We start from the raw sequence: 13,280 nt of genomic DNA, 5'->3' as shown, positions 1-13,280 counted from the left end.
GAAAAGTTAAATGAGAGAAGTTCACTGCAGGTGGGTTCCGCACAATCTGAATGAAGAGCAGAAGCGTTGCCTCAACGTTATCGAACAGAAGACAACAGTTTCTGAAAAGGATTATTGCACTTGATGAAACCTAGAAACGAGAATTTGAGCCAGGACTGAAGTTTCAGTCGACACAGTGGAAAAGTCCCGACTCCCTACGCCCGAGAAAAGTCCGCCGTCAACAAGCAAATCTGAAACTAATCATGATCTTTGCGTATGTTATGAATCTCGTCATACCTGCAAACAGAGTAACCGAGGAGGCGTCTGTAACACGCGCGTACTACAAGCTGTTTCTGTAAAATATTTTGCACCCGACAAATCGTCAAACAAAGCCTGACATGCTTGCAGCTGGTGTTCTCATTTTGCACGATAATGCATATTACCCTACTCTTGAGAGAAACGCTCGACAAATATGAATAGGAAATACTTCTCTACTCAGCACACAGATCTGGTGTGAGGCCACCAGGCTTTGATTTCTTACCCAAATTGAAGTAACAACTCCGTGGAAAACTTTTTTATACAATTGATGAACCTTCCAGTGCTATGATACGAGTAATCAGACAGGTCAACAATTAAGGTGCACTTTCCAAAATACAGATGTTGCCAAAACGTTGGAAAGCTGTCATAAGAAAGAATGGAGAATGTATTGAAGATCTATCAGGTATTTTATGAAATAAATTATTTTTTTCAATTCTGTCTTACTGTGTGCAGAACTTTTAAATCGATCTTCGTATGTAAAAGTATGCAACTGTTTCGCTTCATCTAGTCAAATGCAGACACATTAGCATGGTTTTGCTATCCAACCAACATACAAATACTCAAATGTTCTTGTACGGTTCAGGACTGGATGACATTTCGCTGAACTAGATAACATGTTGCTGACAATTCCATTACTGTAAATGCAAGTGTTAGCCATATTAAATTGGGCGTGATAGCCCAAAACCCGTTATTGCACTGAAATACAAATTTTTAAAATTGTGTGCTGTTTGTTCTTCAGTAACTAAATTACTGTGTTTTTCATGCAGAGATATTTAAATTGTACCCATCTGCAAAACCCACAGCTTTGCGCAGTCCAACTTCTTACGCTTTAAGTGGAAATCTCTGATATTTGTCCTTACATATCAAACAATAACAACATATACGTAAAACGTAACGTTAATGGAATCGGAGAAATCATAATGTGATCACAAAAAAGCATGGAGGCTTCCTGATCGGGCGTGAACTCTGCGGAAACATTGTCTCATTACTGTACTTCTTCTTGCGCTCGGTTTTACCACGTTTCTCGTTGCGATATAGGAAAAACTACATCGTTAATCTAGAGCATAGTGTTGTGGCCGAAATTGGCTTCGCGGCTGGAACCACTGGAGTGTGTGGCCGGAGTTCCAGGGCGCGCCCTGTTTTATGGCGAATCGATGGCGGCTCCAGCAGCCTAGGTCCAGCGGTTCCGGAACAGTTCCAGGAGAGGCGTCTGCGATCTGCACTTGCTGTTCGTAACCGCGCCTTCGCGTAACATGCGTCCGCAATCCAACCACTTTCTGTTTCCCTCTGTTCTTCCTATCTCTCGTTCCCTCTCTCTCTCTCTCTCTCTCTCTCTCTCTCTCTCTGTCTCTCTCACCCACACACACACACACACACACACACAAACAGACACACACACACACACACACGCTCCATCGAGTTGCGGAAGTCGTGTACGGCAGAGAGGGGAAACTGCCCACATTTGCATAAAGCGACGGGTATTGGCGGAAAATATTAACCTGTGATACACGGCCCGTTCGCTGATGTAACGCTAATTGGATTCAGGGCCGTGAAATATGAGTTCGGAGCGCAATTTTTTTATTTTCTTGTTTTGAGGGAGTGGCAAGTCATGCTGGAAAATGGGCACGGGTGTGGGAAGAGATGGGAGATTGGTAGTGGACTGGTGAGTGTCTGGGTGGGGGTGAGAGGGGAGAGAGAAACTGGAGGGAAATTTACGGCTTCGGTGGAAGATTAAATGTCCCGTTTTTAGCAACAGTCGCACAGTTTCATTTAATTAGAGAGGCAGAAACGAGCTAACAAACCGCTGGTAACGCACACAACTCTTCGATGGATGGGCTACGCAACACCGAAAAATTTTGCCACTGAAATCTGGGCGATACAGACTTCATCTAGGGGCTTCTTTATGATGCGTCCACGGCTGCCTTAGATACGCTAGTGATAACTTCCAGTGTAGACGAACACTGCAAAACACTGATAACGTAGCCCCGCGCGACTGAAGCTTGATTCGCCTATTGCTCAGGTTTTAGAAGCTGCTGTTCCGGGACAATACAGCTGCAGGAATCAAACACAGAGGAAATTTAATACTCAAATGAAACTATTTTGTTCCAGATCTTTTCAAGTCTCAAACATCTATTGTGAGTATACGCCAGACTATACGGTTCCAGACCTTTTCAAGTCTTAAACGCCTATTATGTAAACACGCAGACTCAAGCAACGAATGAAAATTTGTATCAAGACCAGGATTCGAACCGAGGTCTCCTGCTGACTTGGAAGATACGCTAACCACTACGCCACACAGCGCAGTGGCTTTGCACAACTGCACGGACTATCTTAGCATGCCTCCTTGCTCTATCAGAATTCCCACACACACCTCTACCCACTTGGTATTCCACCTAAACGCGAACAGCATTGAAGCATGAACGGGAATTTGGATTGAGGAGGGAGGCATGATAGGCTACTCCATGCAGTTATGCAAAGCTAGTGTGCCGGAGTGGTGTAGCGGTTAGCGCATCTGCCTAGAGGGTAGGAGAGCTGGGTTCGAATCCAGACCTTGGTACGAATTTTCATTCGTCTGCACCTATGCATCATAAAATTAATATTATTATACACGTACAAACCACTAGAGTACCACACGAAGCCTCTACCTGATGTGAGATTTTCTTAGGCACCATAATTCATTCATCTTCTCAGTGTGCATTTTCTTTCTTTCTCCCGACTAAGTCGTTCCTGTCTTGAATTTTTTGATCGCTTGGCTCACTTTCCGCTCTGTGACCGAAAACAAAATTTCAAATGGCAGCTACAAGAAGAAGAGCAGCATTAAAATGGAACAGAATCGTGACATGTAGAACAACATCTACAGAACTTTATATTCTTACTATATCACAGAAAAGCAAACTGCCGGAACTGTCTATAACCTATATACACGTCTCAAATGTAAAATATGTAGTATACACAAAAATATGTACATATTCCGGAACACTGAAGATTCTTTGCAAATAATAAAGGCGAAACGCATATGGCACAGAAATTGTGTTTCGTCCACTATTAGTTAGAAGCTACAAAAGTAAAAATTATCAGCATACCGTAATAGCTGTGACTGAATGTTTTATCTATCTTGTGTATCTGAGTATGTTTCGCCATCGTCTTTCACGTCTACAAATTTTTGATGGTATGCAGCAACCAGCCACAAATTGGTTTTAGGTTATCTTATTCAATAAGTACCATCACTGGTTTCGAATTTACACAGTCCATCGTAAGATATCGTTAATGCTTTTCTCAAAACATATGATGCGTTTGTTTTATGTAATGAGTTAGCGTGAAATGTCCATCTTGAGCATTTGTTTCCACAGGTTTTTTCCAAGACGGACTCTTCACGGCAGCTCGCCAGCAAATTCATATCAAGAAAGAATATGTTTTGACGAAAGCATTAAAACTGTCTGACGATGAACTGTGTAAGTTTGAAACCAGCAACTGCATTTTTTGAATAAAGTAACCTAAAACCAGTTTGTGGCTGGTTGCTGTATACTAACAACAATTTATTTTACATAACAGCCGTGGTCACCACAATGCGTGTATTTGACAAAATTTCATCCTTCAGGTCTTCTCTGACTGTGGTAATCCACTTCGTGTTCTTAACGCTTTCTGTGTATTCCAAGGAGTGTTTAGTTTGTCGGCTGTCAGGCATGTTCTTTATATGTCCTTAAAATTTCAGCCCACGTTTTTTTATGCCATGTACTGCGTTAGATACCTGTTCGGTCTTCTGTCTACTCCGCAGTCTGTAGCCTTCTCTCTTATTGGGCCCTAGGATTTTTCTGATGAGTCTTCTATCTAGTACTACATCTACATCTAGTTTCTTGGTATTTTCTATTGCACCCTTCCCCTGACCAACGTTCCTGACGTGAATCGGGTTTTTGGCATGATGACAGTGTTGTCATGTCTCACTTTTACTTTACGCAACAGGCATGATTTATTGTCGACATTGCCAGTCTTCTAGGAAGCTCTGCTCATCTTTGATCTCTCTGTTCGTGAGCTTTTCCCTCTATGCCATTTGCCTGTATCATTTCCCAAACATTGGTTGTAAGTTTTTTTTGTTATCTTTTTGGCCTCTCGCCTCTATTTATTTCTGCCTCTTGCTTTTTATTGATTCTCTATCACAATCGGATTCATCAGAATTTGTTTTCTGTGCAGTTCCTCTCAGAGGACACTTTTCGGTTAGATACATATTGGGTGGAAGGCTTGCTGACCTCGTAGTTTGGTCCCTGTGTAAATACTCGCGTCATAAATGCAGATTTGCTTTTATGCCTTTGATTTCCAAGCTATGAATTTATGTGTCAATAACTCAAGTTATACATTCTTAACTACTTATTTCTCGTTGATTCAGGCAAAGTCTATCACCAATGATAAAATCTGTATAAAGAAAAATTCAATAAGTATCTTTGAAGCAGCAAGGTCAGAGAATTGCTGTTCGCTTTTATAGCCACAGAAAAATCAATACGATGAAAAGAAAGTTTTTAACGACAAGAAACTTTCTACTCCCATTAGCTCAATTCTGCGAGAGCCTAAGAAAAGCCTGTAATGATGGGTGTAGATAATTGTTCACAAATATACACTACTGGCCATTAAAATTGCTACACCACGAAGATGACGTGCTACAGACGCGAAATTTAACCGACAGGAAGAAGATGCTGTGATATGAAAATGATTAGCTTTTCAGAGCATTCACACAAGGCTGGCGCCGGTGGCGACACCTACAACGTGCTGACGTGAGGAAAGTTTCCAACTGATTTCTCATACACAAACAGCAGTTGACCGGCGTTGCCTGGGTAAACGTTGTTGTGATGCCTCGTGTAAGGAGGACAAATACGTACCATTACGTTTCCGACTTTGATAAAGGTCGGATTATAGCCTATCGCGATTGCGGTTTATCGTATCGACACATTGCTGCTCGCGTTGGTCGAGATCCAATGACTGTTAGCAGAATATGAAATCGGTGGTTTAGGAGGGTAATACGGAACGCCGTGCTGGATCCCAACGGCCTCGTATCACTAGCAGTCGAGATGACAGGCATCTTATCCGCATGGCTGTAACGGATCGTGGAGCCACGTCTCGATCCCTGAGTCAACAGATGGGGACGTTTGCAAGACAACAACCATCTGTATGAACAGTTCGACGACGTTTTGAGCAGCATGGACTATCAGCTCGGAGACCATGGCTGCTGTTACCCTTGACGCTGCATCATAGACAGGAGCGCCTGCGATGGTGTACTTAACGACGAACCTGGGTGCACGAATGGCAAAACTTCATTTTTTCGAATGAATCCAGGTTCTGTTTACAGCATCATGATGGTCGCATCTGTGTTTGGCGACATCGCGGTGAACGCACATTGGAAGCGTGTGTTCGTCATCGCCATACTGGCGTATCACCCGGCGTAATGGTATGGGGTGTCATTGGTTACACGTCTCGGTCACCTCTTGTTCGCATTGACGGCACTTTGAACAGTGGACTTTATATTTCAGATGTGTTACGACCCGTGGATCTACCCTTCATTCGATCCCTACCAAACCCTACATTTCAGCAGTATAATGCACGACCGCATGTTGCAGGTCCTGTACGGGCTTTCTGGATACAGAAAATGTTCGGCTCCAGACCTGGCCAGCACATTCTCCAGAGTTCTCACCAACTGAAAACGTCTGGTCAACGGTGGCCAAGCAACTGGCTCGTCACAATACGCGAGTAACTAGTCTTGATGAACTGTGGTATCGTGTTGAAGCTGCATGGGCAGCTGTACCTGTACACGCCATCCAAGCTCTGTTTGACTCAATGCCCAGGCATATCAAGGCCGTTATTACGACCAGAGGTGGTTGTTCTGGGTACTGGTTTCTCATTATCTATAAACCCAAATTGCGTGAAAATGTAATCACATGTCAGTTCTAGTATAATATATTTGTCCAATGAATACCGGTTTATCATCTGCATTTCTTCTTGGTGTAGCAATTTTAATGGCCAGTAGTATAGCAAGGAAGAGAGTTTACAGAAGAATATACAGTATCTAAACAGTGGCTGCCCTGAACCAATATAGTGAACTCACAACGAGGGTTTTCATCTACTCGAATTGCGTTTAGCCGTGTGCAGTGTTGCGACATATAATGGCAAACTAGAAAGTAGCACTACACACGAAGTGTTAATTAGATTGCACGTTCAGCATTTATTATTTATTTTCTCTAATATAATGTCATGTCATCGTTTTACCATTGATTTCAACCCCACTGATTCCATTCATTTCATTTTGGCCGATTTCATTCAGTTGATCCATATCACTTATGGCAAAATAAGGTACATTAGTTCATGGTTTGGATCACGAATGGAGCTGTATAATGTGTAATTATCTCTGGTAGTAGTATTTGGATGCAGTTGGAGGAATAAGTTTATCCATTTTCAGTTCATGGAATGGTAACTATGTCCGCTTAGCAATAAGTAATGATAGAAGGAATGTCAAACACTGTCACTGTAAATAACATTAAAAGAAATTGTCACTGGAGACCCACACAAGCTATACATTTATGAGGTTAGTATGATTATTCACCATACCTCACTTGATAATGGCTGCTGGCCTTCTGAAGAATCTAATGTGATGACTGAAGTAACTCGCTGAAGTAACTCACTGCATAATAAAAGGTACATCAACGACAACGGAATTCGGAGAGACTGCAGATGTGACCAGACAGCATAATCGCTCCCAACGTCGCCACAGTGGCCACGAAGGCCCGTACATAACTCTGAAAATATGAAACGATGAAGTGTGGAAATGTTGGAGATAATACAAAAGAATCATTAATGAAAATTTAAATTTTAAAGTAAGTATAATTTGGCATTATTTATTTACTTTCATAACCTTCATACATGGATAAAAAGTATGGTAACTGAACTGTCAAGCTGATAAAAGCCTCTTTTTTTCACTTTAAATCAGAAGAACATAAAAACTTTTAAAACTGTATGTATGTAAATTAACGTCAGATTTCAGGAACAGAGCTAAGGAGCTAGCCGAAAGTCTTAACATCAAGAGTGAATGGAAAGGCTGGAAGGGAGGTTGGATGTCCTAAAAAGAAAAACACTATTCCTCACTTTCACTCAGAAGGTGTAGGTTCGATTGCCACTACAACAAGACTTTTGTAAAGTCACCTCACTGGATTTCCGTTCTTCTTACAGCTATTTCTCCTCCATGCCATGTTATGGAGTAGGGTCTCAAGAATCAGACAAGCTGAGGAAAGAGCAAACAGTACAGGTTGAAATGAGTCAGCTGTTTCAAAAAGAATTTAAAAAAATCAAATATTTACTAAAAATGGGTAAGACAGCTCCTCACAAAAATCAGCGAATCTGAGCTCTAATTCCAGTCTTGGCGAATTTTCATTTTTCACAACACATTCACTACAGTTTGTTATAGTTACTTGTTTCTTAGAATGTAGACACAGTCCAAAGATTAACTTTAAAATACTGCCTTAATTACATGATTTTTTTTATTGCAGTTTCAAGTTCCTTCTAAAGACCGCTTCTAAATGTATCTACCGAAAAATTAGCTTCAAACATTTACTTGAAAACGGCCCTTTAGAGCAGCGAAGTTGCTCCTATAAACGTCCGCCATCGCTATTTACACCTCACCTAAGATGTCGCGGAGGCACAAGCTCTCTCTCTCTCTCTCTCTCTCTCTCTCTCTCTCTGGCGCGCGTGCGCATTCGAAAGCGAGAACAGTTGAAACTCTTTGCGCAGAAACAATTGCCGGCGGAAGCAGGGGCGGTGGCGCCTCCCGCGGCCGAACTGCGCGAACGGCGTGAGGCTAATTACGCTTGAAGCTGAAATATCTGGCCGTAACGCCGGAATGCGCAAATCTGGCGCATTATTAACATAATCGGATGTTAATGAATTTCATTTTGCAACAGTGGCGGAGCGGCAGAGGTCGGGCGTCTGATGCCACTTTAATTAATAATTCCACGCGACCTAAAATTCGGTGGCGCAGGGCCGTTGTAACCCGGCTGCCACCGAAACTGGGTCGTAAAGTAAGTGGGGGTTTCCCCATTACGCTGAGAGCCAACAAGCTGTTTCCAGAGCCTGTATAGAGGGTGGGAGCTGTAACACAGGTAACAGACTTCCACAAGATGAACGTACTCTCTCTTGCGTCACATTTATTGCCTTATTTTCTAATTTACACAAATCTAACGAAAGTGCGCCAAATTTCATTTCAGCCTCAATCATGAAGAGTGAGAAATACCTTGAAACATGATTTACATCTTCTATACACACCCTCTTGGCCAACAGCCTGAATAAAACAGTGTATGAAGGCATAAAGGAATGAAGGATATTAGCTGCCAGCGGGCACTGATTTACATCAATGGGGCAAACTGAAAATTTGCGTTAGACAGGGATTACAACCAGCGTCTTCTGCTTACTAAGCAAACGCGCTGATCATTACGCCATCCAGACACAGTAGTCCCCAGAACCACACAGACTACCCTTGCACAACTCTCGTCAGACCCAAATTCTCAACTTATTCCACACACTGCTGACGTAGTGCCCCAGTTCATGTCCGTCCCCGGCAGCTGAGTGGTCAGCGCGACAGAATGTCAATCCTAGGGCCTGGGTCCGGTTCCCGGCTGGGTCGCAGATTTTCTCAGCTCAGGGACTGGGTGTGGTGTTGTCCTAATCATCATCATTTCATCCCCATCGACGCGCAAGTTGCTGAAGTGGCGTCAAATCGAAAGACTTGCACCCAGCGAACGCTCTACCCGACGGGAGACCGACAATTATTTTTTGCCCCTGCTCATTAGCCTCATTACTCGCTGTCATGTTAATCGTGTTAATTATGAATATGTGTTGTCTGTTCTTTCGGATATGCCCTAAAGAACTGACACCGTTTTGATCCTACATCCACTATGAATCAAGACACAAAGGAATTAGCTGGCATTAGGTATTGCTAATGAATATGGAAACTGCATCAGTAGTGCGTGGTATGAAATGAGAATTTGGGTCCAAAAGGAGGCGTGGTAGTGTAGTTCGTGCAGTTGGGTTGACCACTGTGTCCAGATGGCATAGTGGTGAGAACATCTGCCTAGTAAGTTAGGGCCCTGGGTTCGAATCCTGGTGCAGCACGAATTTTCAACTTGTCCTATTGATATAAATCAATGCTCACTGGCAGCCATGTCATTAATTCCTTTGTGTCTTGATTCATACTAGCTGCTGTGTCGAAAAGGTGTGTGTTCTTTTGGATATGTCTGAAAGAACATATTTAGGAATAGTGGCTATGGTGAGCAGATCGATTGTTGGTAAGTTTCCCCTTGTTTTGAGTCATCGGTGTTTTGATTGGTGCGGTGTGGCCAGCAACGACTTCCTCTCCTGTGTAACAAGGATGAATCCTGTAGGAGACAGGAAAACTGAAATTTGTGAGTGGTTCATCAACATCTGTGAAGAAAATGAACTTTTCAACGAACTAATTCTTTGTTCGGATGAAGCAACCTTTAAATTTAACGGATCGATCAATCGTCATACCTGCAGGCTTGCTCCAGTGGTCTAGAGATACCGGCTTTTATTGGCAATCGAAACTTCGTAAGTTCTGTGTTCGAACCCCGCCGCTGCCCACATCATTTTTCAAAAAAAAACATCATCAGTAATGGCGGCCGAAGACTTCCGGCACAAGAAGTCAAGGCTTGTGAAAGAGTGCGGAGGAGCGGACAGAGGTTTGGGGTGGTCTCTTGTCCTAAGGGTGGGAAACTATCACTAAGGGCGGCAGAATCAGCAATGATTAGTGGCATGAGGATGCAGAAGGCAATGGAAACCAAGGCATTAAATACATGTAATACGTATCCACAAGACATATGTGGCCTGTAACTGAAAAAGTGTCATGATGATCTCTCCAACGACAAAATATTCCGAAATAGTCCGCGTTCAGATCTCCGGGACGGCACTACCAAGTGCGAGGTGAACAAAAAATTGGATAACCAACGAAACGACAACGTTCTATGAGACGGGGCGTGGAACGTCAGAACTATGACGTGGTACGGAAGCCATAAAATCTGAAAATGGAAATGCTAAGGCTCCATCTAGATATAGCGGTGGTCAGTGAAGCGAAATGGCAAGAAGGAATTCTGGTCAATTGAGTATATAGGGTAATATCAAAGCAGCAGAAAATGGTATGGCAGGAGTAGGATTGTTCATGAATAGCAAGGTAGGACAGAGAGTGAGTTACTGTGAACAGCTGAGTGATTAGGATGTCCTCATTAGAACTGACAGCAAGTCAAGTTAGACAAACATAGTTCGGGTATACATGCCCACTCCACAACCTGAAGATGAAGAGATAGTTTTGTAAACCCTCGTCACAGTTTTTGTAAAGGTCTCGCTGCTACTGCTGTGGGGGCCGAGTTGCCACTGTTGTTATGGTGGGCCGAATTTGTGGGTTCGTAAAAATGCTTCTGATGCAGTACACCGCTAAGACAATTTCTCCCTGCCACTATTACATAGCTATGCCCCGGACTCGTGTAACAGTATAGGAAAACGTAGGTTCTACAACACTCCAATAAATTAGTAGCAAAGCCACACAAATGAGTTAAAATGGTTTACTGATCTTGGCGACTTGTTGAATAATAAAATTACAACACTGCTTGTAATATAACACAAAAAGGCCCTCAATGGCTAAGTGCAAATAATCATAGGTAAACTTCACAGTATATAGTAAATACAATTTACGACAGCTCTCTGTTCTCTTCTAAGAGTTCACTAGATGACGTTCCCTCCTTGTCCCAATACTTGCATATATGTACAGATTCTAGTAATAATAATCTTCTATGGCTCAATGCCTTGGTACTAGTCTTTAAATAGGGTGTCAGTTCAGCGACCTGTGTCTCCCTAGTTATAATTGGAAGGAGAAACAGCATTGTTCGAATTTTTTTGTTTTATTATCCGCAAAATCGATTTTCGGTCACTTAGTGACCATCCTCAGTGCTGTAATATACAATTAAAATTGGTAGGCACTGGTATCAACAACCTTAGAGCTTTTGCGGATAATAAAACAAAAAAAATACGACCAATGCTGTCCTTAGAGCTCTAAGCTTGTTGATACCAGTGCCTACCAATTTTAATTGTATGTTACAGCACTGAGGATGGTCACTAAGTGACCGAAAATCGATTTTGCGGACAATAAAACAAAAAAATACGACCAATGCTGTTTCTCCTTCCTATTATATCCATTATCTGGTCGTGGCGCACAGAACACTCCATGGAGTCGCCAATCTCCCTAGTCAGTTATCCTACCTGGACAAGGCGACCACCAGCTGAAAGTGCAATCCGAAACACTTTTCGTTTCTGGCGAATCCCAGTAACAGGGCAAAGTTCACATGTCCCCACATTGTGGGCTACCTACATCAAGAGTAAATTTAGCTGATTTATAACACCCTCCCCTCCCCTTAACCAGCTGTTTTGTTAATTGATTTATGACTACCTAGGGGTTGATTTACGACCCCATTGGGATAATATTTCCTTTTGAGAAATTCCCCATCCCTCGCCCTCCTCCTCCCCAGAACTGAAAAATCTCCAACCCCCCCCACCCCCCCCCCCATGTCCCTCACCGATACAAGCACATTTTTATATCAAATTAATTGACTAATTAATTAAATTGATCAATTAATTATCGTACTCCTCCTGGGAATCCTCCAGTCCTTCCTTCCCTACCCAACCAAAAAAAAAGGTTCAGTCTGTGCTGGAGAGAAAGGATCTCATGATACAAAATTGAAGTCAATGCCAATTATACATCAGAGGATATACTGTTTATTTATAAAATTCAATTTTCAGGTGTTGGATGTCTTTATTTGGCGGGAAAAGCTCACATCCAGCAACTAAATATCTCAATTCCGTAATTATACTGCTACAGATTGGAGGTGTTGCCTTGTTGGAAAATTGTTGTTGCCCTGGACCAAGTGAGCTTCTGTACGTTTCCATCCGGTCATTGACGGATTGTCTCGGCCGGCAATTGACCGTGGCGATGTTGATATATCCTCAGCGCCGCTCGTGGTACTGGTGGAACTTCGCAAGTGGCGATTCTCTATGACGCTGGCACCAGCTCGCACCTTTGCGCCCGTGGTGTATTTGCCCTAGTGTTGTTCTGACGACACAGCAGAAAGCATATGAAGACAGTGAACGATTAATTAAACACATAAAGGGAAATGAAAGTCTAATAACTATGGGAGGCAAGAATGTACGGAAAGCAGTAGAAAAAACGGTTGCAGGAGGATATGGGCTTGGTACTAGGAATGATAGAGGAGAAAGACTAATTTTATAATGTTACTTATAATCCGTCTTGATTGCAAATTTTTTTTAAATTCATATGACCGGTTTCGGTTCATTCAGAACCATCTTCAGATCTGATATTTCAGTTACAGGAGTAACCCGTCCAAATTCAGCAACTTTCACATGCAGGTTTCGGTTCATTCAGAACCATCTTCAGATCTGATATTTCAGTTACTGGAGTAACCCGTCCAAATTCAGTAACTTTCACATGCAGCATGTGAAAGATCTGAAGACGGTTCTGAATGAACCGTAACCGGTCATACGAATAAAAAAAAATTTGCAATCAAGACGGATTATAAGTAACATTATAAAATCACTGATTCCTGTTATCCCATCAGACATTATGTCTGTTTTTACAAAGAAAGACTAATTGAGTTCTGCTATAAATTTCAGCTAGTAATAGCGAATAGTCTGTTCAAGAATCACAAGAGGAGGAGTTATACTTAGAAAAGGTTGGGAGACATGGGAAAATTTCAGTCAGATTGCATCATCATCAGGCAGAGAATCCGAGATCAGATATTGAATTGTAAGTCGTACCGTGGAGCAGTCAGAAAACAGTTTACTATTGACGAGGAGTAGGCTTAAGTTTGAGAGATTAGGCAGCAAGAATTAATAAGCAAAGAAGTGGGATACGGAGGTACTGAAGAATGAAGAGA

This window comes from Schistocerca serialis, chromosome 10, assembly GCF_023864345.2.
Source record: "Schistocerca serialis cubense isolate TAMUIC-IGC-003099 chromosome 10, iqSchSeri2.2, whole genome shotgun sequence".
NCBI lineage: Eukaryota > Metazoa > Arthropoda > Insecta > Orthoptera > Acrididae > Schistocerca > Schistocerca serialis.
Note: the sequence above shows the minus strand (reverse complement) of the source record.